Source organism: Gekko japonicus, unplaced genomic scaffold (genome assembly GCF_001447785.1).
Source record: "Gekko japonicus isolate JY-2015 unplaced genomic scaffold, Gekko_japonicus_V1.1 scaffold432, whole genome shotgun sequence".
NCBI classification, from domain to species: Eukaryota; Metazoa; Chordata; class Lepidosauria; order Squamata; family Gekkonidae; genus Gekko; species Gekko japonicus.
In genome coordinates this window covers 376,585-386,240 of record NW_015162493.1, presented here as the reverse complement: position 1 = coordinate 386,240, position 9,656 = coordinate 376,585, and positions in this window count along the sequence as shown.

The following is a 9,656-nucleotide window of genomic DNA, read 5'->3' as shown; positions in this document are numbered from 1 at the left end:
AATCAGCTTAAAAGCATCTCTGACAAGTGTTTGTCCGGCTGCTGCCTGAAGACTGCCACAGTTGTGATCCCACACACTAAATAATCCACTTTCAATCCACTTTCCAAATGGATTTTTCCAGCGGACACAAGTCACTTCCTTTACCACTCTTTTTTCTCTATTGCTTTGCCTCCCCCCCTTTCACAGGGGTTTTGCTCTGTCTGGAACTACTACAGAGAGCAAAACACATTGGGGGGGGGGGCTGAAGCAATAGGGACTAACGAGTGAGCTATTTAGTGTGTGTGATTGCAGACAGTGAGAAGGAAGCTCACCACCTTCATAGGCACTGTTGAACAACTCTGGCCCCTGCCACACGGGGGGAAAAAGAACGGCCGAAGTGCGGCTTTTTAAAGCCATACCAAAAGAGACACGCGGCGGCAGGATCAGATAGATCCCCTGAGCCGCCGTGCAGTTGCTCCCCGGCACAATCAGATGCCGGAGGGAAGCCACTGCAGGGAGAGCGAGACAGCTGAAGTGCACATGTGTGCATGTGCGCAGTTCGGCCGGGAGCCTCGATTGCTCCTGCAGACGGGTGCGCCGGTGATCTCACCGCCACACTTGCTGTGCCGTTCCAGGTTGGTGCTACCTTTTACTTGGTTTTTTTTTTTGCAGCGGGTTTTAGGCCGGAAGGGACGGATCGGGGACGGGTGCACGCTGATTCCCAGATATTGTGGTGTGCTCGCACCCATTTGCTGCACCCCCGATCCGTCCCTCTTCCGGCCCAAAACCTCCCGTGTGACCGGGGCCTCTGACTGTAATCCCCCCCCAATATCCAGCCAGTATCCTTCCACCCATAATGAAATATACGGTGTTCAAGATGCGTATAGTGATCAGCTCACAGATTATTAGCGAATTCAGCTTAACTCTAAGACAACTCTAGCAGGGCTGGAGCCCTGCTTATATGCATGCAAAACATCCCACCCCCCACACACCTACTCCCTGTGATAGGCTATTTACAAAACATTACTACTTGATTGGTTTATTCCAGAATCCTGGTCGGCTATTGTTCTTGTGCTCCAAGCTCAGCCAGTTTCTAGGGTGATTCAATCAGCCAGGCTCTAGGGTGATTCAATCAGGGATGATTAAATCCCAATACATAACTGATAGGAATGAGACTGATATTTTGCTTTATGGATTTATGTTTGCTGCCAAACACTACATGGACTGTGCACACACACCCATAGGCTCAAGTAAAGCTGTACAAATCACCTGTTGTGACATTACACAGAGAAGGTGCCTGCATTACATGTTAATGAGGTTTCCAATACACAGCTACCAGCCTGAGCGAGAAAAGCACACATCACCATTGTTGTCAGCAGAAACAACAACTTAAGGAAAAGCAGCCTTCATTGATGAACTGTTGAAAGACACGTATTCCACATCTCTGTTTTACATCTGAATGAGCATTTCCTGCCAGATGCACATTTGATGACCAGGGAATGGCCGAGCTTCATCTGCACATCAAGGAGATTCCTTTACGCCAACTTTCACACTTGCCCAGATGCCATCCCTTGAGTTAGGATCCTAAGTTACAATATTGGCCCAACCCTTTAGGTAGCCACCCCTCACTACATACACCAATAGGGTTAGTTTTGGCACAGACTAACAGGTAGGTGGGTCCACAGGCTGGCTCAGTTGCCACCCACCCAAAGATCCACCTATAAAGACAAGGACCAGTCACTTGGCCCTTGCTAGCCTCCTCCCACCACCACCCCCTGTCTGCTGTAACTTCTCTTTTGTCCAGCATTCTATTCCAAACCCTTGAATCCACTTGATCTCTTAATCTGCAGTTAAGAGACCCACACAAGCTGACTGGTTCTAGCTGTGTGTTAAATCTCCCCTAGTATTCTAAGTTTCTGACCCTCCATTCTTCGTTGGAACGGATAAGCTTCAGGACAGATAAGTATTGCTCTCTATCACCCCACCTGTGAATGCAAAAGTGATTCATTGTAACTCTGTATTCCTAAGGAACTTGATTGAATGTGTGTGTGCTTCAGTATTGTTTGAATGTTTGAATGTTGAATGTAAGACAGTTATCTTAGTAACAACAGTCTTGACTCCTTTTACTGGCAAACCCTTGGGGTAGACTGGACCTTGGTAGACACTGGCAAGGACCCAGATTAAAATTTGCCAACTGCTGTAGATAAAGCTGTTCGGCTAACATAACACATAATTTAAACCCATTATTGTGAGTCCTATTCTCTGCTGCCAACAGGAATGGCTCCCTGCTCCCTTCTGACAGCCCTTCAAATACGTAAAGAAAACCATCATGTCCCCCCGCCTCCTCTTCTCCAGTCTAAACATTCCCAAGACCCTCAGCCTTTCCTCGTAGGGCCTGGTCTCCAAGCCCCTGATCATCCTCACCACTCTCTTCTACACCCGCTCCATTCTGTCCACAGCCTTGCTGAAATGAGGCCTCCAGTCACAAGATCTCACTACTATCAAAGAGTTGTTTAGCAAGAAAAATCCATGTTCTTATTCATTGCTAATCTAATGCTGTCACCAATACGAGACAGGTAGAACATATTTGAATGTGAGCGGGTTGTGAAGAAATGAAGAATTGATCTGTTTGTTCTTTGTTTGGGTAACCTCTAAAGTAAATTTGTCCTTTTTATTTTCTGAGGCATTTGTGCCGAAATTCCTTTTTATTAATTGAAGACCGATCAAACCTTTCTTCCAAAGGAGCTCAGTGGGACTCTCTCCAGGCGAGGAAAGTCATATTGGCAATGAAATGTATTTACGTTTCCCTGCACTGCTGTGATCTTCATGCCAGGTAGGCAGGAAGACAAGCAAGGCAGTGGTGTATACTGGTTAAAATGCTATTATAGGATTGAGAAGGAGGAGGAGGAGGAGATTGGATTTATACCCTGCCTTTCACTACCTGAAGGAGTGTCAGAGTGGCTTACAATCTCCTTTCCCTTCCCCTCCCCACAACAGACACCCTGTGAGGTAGGTGGGGCTGAGAGAGCTCTTCTGAGGACTGCTCATGAGAGAACAGCTCTGAGAGAACGTGTGACTGACCCAAGGTCACTCCAGCAGCTGCATGTGGAGGAGTGGGGAATCAAACCTGGTTCTCCCAGATGAGAGTCCGTGCTCTTAACCACTACACCAAACTGGCTCTTCAAAACCAACTTGCCATGACATTCACTGGCTGATCTCGGGTCAGATGTCTCTCAACCTAACTTACCTCATAAGGATGTTGTGAGAATAAAATGGAGGGTGAGGGGGGTACACCATCCCAATCTCCTTGCAGGAAGGGTGGGATAAAAGAATTGACAACTATATAGAAACATTGATCATTGTTCCTTCCATGGAACAGAGATGGATTGTACCATGCTAATGTCCTCTCCAGGCTTAGTTTAAAGGGCAATAGCAACAATAACAACAAAGTAATTGGCTCAAGTGGTTAAGACGCTGAACTGCAGGCTGTGGAAGGTCAGTAGTTCAGCAGTTTGAGACCCGAGTTGCTGCATGACGGAGTGAGCTCCCGCCTCTAGTTCCAGCTCCTGCCGACCTAGCAGTTCATGCCAGGCCCTCCTGTTGTCTGCTGTCCCCTGGAGTGTGCTCAACCCCTGAATATTAGAAAAAATATATATACAGTAAGAGTAGGAGCTGCGGTGACTCAAGTGGTTAAGACGCTGAACTGCAAGCTATGGAAGGTCAGTAGTTCAGCAGGTCGAGACCCGAGTTCATGATGAAGTGAGCTCCCGCCTCTAGTTCCAGCTCCTGCCGACCTAGCAGTTCGAAAGCAAGAAATTGCAAGTAGATAAATAGGTACCACTTCAGTGGGAAGGTAACAGCGTTCCGTGCGCCTTGGTGTTTAGTCATGCCGGCCACATGACCACGGAAACGTCTTCGGACAGCACTGGCTCTTCAGCTTTGAAACGGAGATGAGCACCACAACCCTAGAGTCAGATTCGACTGGCTTTCGAGCAAGGGAACCTTTACCTTTTACTAATTTAGTCATCTTTAGGGGTTTTTTTTTTTAAATAGAGGCCCCTACATGACTATGGAAATGTCTTCACACTATGCTGGCTCGTCGGCTTGGAAACGGGGGTGAGCACCGCCCCCTAGAGTCAGATTTGAATAGCTTTAGAACAAGAGCAACCTTTATATATTTGGGGGTCCTAAATTGTAGCTTATTTTGCTTGTGCATAAATCCTGCTCTCTCTGGGAACTTGCAAACTCAACACACCAGTGGGAGAATGCAGTGCCCAGGAGACTTGATTCAGGAAAAAACAGACTTGATTCTGGGTAGTTGTGAGCATTTTGTGCCTTACCGTATGATATTGTATCTGGCTGTCATCTGCCACCAGGCAGTGGTCCCTCGATTCGCCAATTAGGTTTAAAAAGTTCAGATTGTTAGACCCCCTCAGCATTGCTGAGTCCCAGTGTTAAACAAACAACAGTAAAACCTTTTGTGATCAAAACACTGCTGGGTCAAGAGTTAAGCAGTTTGCTTTGGCATCCCAATCGAAAGTATATTTGTTTGCACAGCATTTCAGTAGAATTCACTTCCAAGTAAGGGGTAAGGATTACTGTCTAAGGGGGGGAAATCAATTCAATTGAACTTTCAGTCAATCAATTTAGGGCCGTTTAATGAAAAGGACACGCAATAACAGAGTTGAGTCCTTCAAAGGCATTCCCATCTCAAAAGTGATAGTTCGCCAGCTTGGAATTTCCCCCCCTGTGTACTAGGTATGAGATGTAAACCTTCTGAATGAATTATGCAGCTGTCTAGTTTAGGAATTCCATTGGAGGGGTAACTAAATTCAACTCCTTTTGACATGGGGGAATTAATTGGGCATCTACTGTTTATCTGACCTTGGGCCTGAAAATTCCTATCCAAGAACTGAGGCTGCCATCTGATTGCCCTTCAAGATGGACAAAGATGCCCTTTTGCCCTTTCGTCTTGTTTCCATATGCTGTTATTGTGAATAGATTTTGTTCTGCTTGTCCTGCATGCTGTCGCTGATGGTTGGTTGGTTTGTTATCCAATGCATAGGGATTTATACACATAGTATACTATCCAGTATAGCAGATTTACTCAAAGTCAAGTGACACTGAAAAAAATGCTCCAAGCATGGAACAGCTTCCTGACACTACAGCTGTTGCGGTCAGTAAAGTGGGGGGGGGGGGGAAGGGGGGCATTAACACTCGGAGGGGGTATTAACACAACCTTCAATGGAGCTCTGTTGGTGCCAGCACCAGAGGTTAGGAGTTTGGAAATGCTCTTGGATGCCTCCTTACGAATGGAGGACCAGGTAGCAGCCACTGCCAACTCTGCCTTTTAACATCTTCGGCTGATCAAGCAGTTAGTTCCCTTCCTTGAATACAATGACTTGGCAACAGTGATCTACGCAATGGTCATCTTGAGATTGGACTACTGTAATGCTCTCTACATGGGGCTGCCCCTTGTCACAAATCCGGAAGCTACAGATAGAGCAAAATAAGGCAGCCATGCTTTTAATGGGCCTCCCAGTATGGGGGAACATTCAGCCTGTGCTGAAGGCATTGCACTGGCTACCAATAGCATACAGAATTTGCTTCAATGTGCTGGTTCTTACCTTTTAAGCTCTTTATGGTCAGGGACCTACATACCCGAGGGACCGCCTGTCATGATCTGTGTAGAACTGGGAGACAAGGTAGTGCAACTTAGGCTCAGGAGATACCTGTGTGGCAGTGGAGAGCAGACACAGCCTACAATCCCCACAATGTTTAGCAATGGTTGTAACCAATCAGAGTCCAGGGATTCTATGAGGTGATTGTTACATACATTGTAGGCTGTGGAAACGGGTGTTCTTTCCCCTCACAGAGCTAAACTGAAGGGAACTGCATTCTTGTCTCTCACAGAGTTAAGCTGAGAGGAAGATCCCTCACTTGGGACAGAGTGAGTACAGGCAAAGGCCTGGCATAAGAGGCTGTGGGCCTGGAATAGTAACCACTTAAGTGAAATAGGTAGTCGCGTTAGGTTTGTGTTTATTTTGCCTTTAGACACTGTTATATATTTTAAGCACCTTGTCTTGTTTTCAATGCCCCATTACTGTATAAAGAGGTCATTTCGGGGGGGATCGCGGGGGATCGCAGTTCCCCCGGATGAGGTACGGGGGCAGGGCACATGACGAAGCCCCACCCCCTGCTTCCGGCCGCCCCGCTTCCGGCCCTCATTCAGCCAGGAGGAGGCAGGAGAAGAGGGAGGGTAAGTTGCTTCCTCCCTTCCTCTCCCCACCCCTGCCTGCCTGGGGCCAGGGAGGGCCTTCGCGGGGCTTCCTAGCACTCCCGCCGGCCTTGAAGGTCCACCGCTGGGCCCCTCATGGGGCTCAGCAGTGGACCTGCAAGGCCGGCGGCAGCGGCTGGGACCATTGGAAGCGGGGTGTGTGGCCTTATGACACACTTCCGGTGATGTCAAGGGGTGTGGCCTTATGACACACTTCCGGTGATGTCAGGGGGTGTGGCATATGCTAATGAGTTATGCTAATGAGTTCCCCTAGCTCTTTTTCTACGAAATGACCCCTGACTGTATAAATAAATCATTTATTTAATGTTCCCTGCCTGGTCATCACACCTATATATTTCTCGGCTTAAAAGTAGGATTTTTACTCACAAGAATCCACAGCTTAGAGGGAGCACTCTCTGAATTTCTGGTGCCAGAGATGCAAACTACCTCCACTGAAGAAAGGAGAGGGTTTTCAGTCTGTATTGTAGTATCACATGATACCATCCTCAATAACTACATGATCCTATACTGTCAACCATACTATCCACCAAAACTTAGAAATCCTGTGTCCAGAATCTATAGATTTTCTCTGAAGTAAAACCATACAAAACCTAAACGTGTAGCAGGCTTTCAAATAATGGGCTGGATCCAGCCAGCATTTCCACTATTGGAAAGGGGAAGATGGGCTCCTCTTGAGCAACCAAAACTGCCATATGGGATTGGTGAAAGAAGTAGTAAGGAAGACAACTGGGTGATGGTGAGTGATAAATCTGGCTGGGTCCAACCCAGTTCCTTGAATGAGGATAACAGACACACACAAAAAATTAAAATAAATTATTTACCTCTTCGCATGAAAATTATACCTGCATTTTACTTATTAAATATTGCTCCCTTTACTGAAATGTGAAATGGAGCTCCTGGCTCAGGAACTAAAGTCGATGTGGTATAATGGTGGCTGTGTTGGCCTGGGAGCAGGAGACCTGTGCTGAAACCCTCACTCCACCATGAAGCTAACTAGGTGACCTTGGGCTAGTCCCTCTATCTCATGAGGTTGCCCTGAGGATCAAATGGAAGAGGTGGAAAGTGATACACAACATCCCAAATTATTTGGAGGGAAGATGGGTTATAAAACTGCATGGATGGAGAGTACTGCAGGCTGAATCGTGGATTTGTTGGAGTCTGAGGAGTTCCACTGTGATTCTGGAAGGGTTGTCACGTCCTTCCTGGGCACTGGCAAAGGATCGGGGAGGTAGGGTTTGCCAGATCTAGGTCTGGAAACTGCTGGAGGTTTGGGGAGGGAACCTGGGAAGGAGAGGGATCTCAGTGGGGTACAATGCCATACAGTCCACCCCCCAAAACATCAATTTTCTCTGGGGAAACTGGTCTCTGTAGTTTGGAGAGGAGCTGCAAATCTGGGGGATCCCCGTGTTCCACCTGGAGGTGAGCATCCCTAGTAGGGAATGGATTCAGTTACATAGCTGGCAATCCATCTGCATTCTGGAACTTCATCCGTGGCTAGGAACATATTAAATCACTTCTATTTCTGTAGTTATTGAGGATTTTTCTATAATGGGAAGTCCTTTTTGGCTCCTTAATATGGAAGAATCATGGCAAATTATCCCTGAGCAACTGACCCCCTGAATTTCTTCCTCCCGAAATTGGTTTGTTTCATGACATTCAGGATGCAATAGTCTACGTCGTATTTTTCACAGCAGGGTGGTTTATGACTGCATCCTGTAAATTACTGTGCAAATCCATGCACATAAAGTGCTGTAAAATATTATACATTATGAATGAGGAACCAGAAATTCAATTAAAAACATTGCTACATAAAATACAACAATATCAAATCTGGCAGAGGGAAATACACTTAAAAATTTAACATGGAAGAATTATGGCTCTGAGAAAAGGATTTTATTTGCTCAGATAAAAATCATTCTTATAAATAAAAAGTAACGCATGGGGTGCACGTAACTCACAAATGCCATAAATCATGAATAAAATTAACATTTGATTTCCACAAATGTGTATTGGCACTGTTCTTTCCTCTGCTATCTGTCTTGGAGTAATCATAGCACACCTGAGGGACCTTTTTTGCCTCTTTTCAGTTCATAAGGCTTACGTTTTAGGCTACACCAGGTGATGAAGTACGTGCCAGAATTATTGTAGGGTATTTGTCAGTAATATTAGATCCAGTGACTTGTAATTCTGCCCAGTATTCTCTGAGGTGATTAATCATGCCTTCTTAGTTTAGTTTAGTGACTAATTTGCATTGTCAGAGACTTACAGCCCTCAGGTTTGCACGTGACAAGGTGAACCGTACGCTGAGCTACTTTGCGGAAAATAAAGCTCTTTCCCCAAGTCAGTAGTTTTCAAAGTGTGTTCTGGGGAATCCGACAATTGCACAGGGCTATGAGTTTGCCTCTGTCAAGTGAGTTCATGTAAAGAAACACACACAAAACCCCATCCTCAGTGTGAAGTGGGTCTGATTTACAAGCACACAGACATCTACCTTGATAAACTTCTCAGAGCTTCACTCAGAGCTTCACTCAAATGTGTTTTCGATAGGGATGGGCACAAACCCACAAACGAACCCCAGTTTGTTTGGTTGTATAATTCCTGAACCCAAAAATGAACTGTCTTTTTTCCATGGAGATTTGGGTTGTTTCACAGCGGTTCGTTCTCCAGACAGCCTGGCACCGATTCAATCAATTCCTAGTCAACACTGGGGGTGGACTCATGGAGAGCCCTAGAAACAAACATAGCAGTTGTCCATAGCTTGATTGGCAGTGCTGAAAGCCAACGACAGAGCTTCCATTCTGCTTTATGGGAGCAGATTATATACCACACCCTGACTCAGCTGCTTTCACTTTGCAGCACGAAGAGAGAAGAATTAGACATTGTGAAAGCAGAAGAAGAATTGTTTGCTGCATGGCTGACTTAGGGGAGGCTTTGAGGGACTCCTTTCCCACCCACACGGTGAGACAAGGTGTTCCTTGCTGTGGTTTTAGGGACCAAACCTGAAGCTAGAGCTGAGCTTTCCTGGGGGCATCTTCTTTTTTGGGGGGGGGCTATAACTAGGACATCCCAAATCAAATCTTTACCAAACTTGGAGGGTATGTGAAGGAGAGCCTTCTGAAGACACCCTGTGAGTTTGGCATCTCTAACTCATGAGGGGGCTGTTCTACTACCTCCAGAATCAAATGAAGCAAACAATTAACTGGTTCGGGAAATGGAAAAGTTTACGTAAGTGTGTGGGTCATGCAATCAAATGAATCATGGATCTCCATGAACCACCATTTTCCCAGTTCATGCCCATCCCTAGTTTTTAATATCAGGTTTGAGCCTTGGGACAATTTGAATAAATGGCTGGGCCTCACAGCACCTAGAGAGTTCTTTT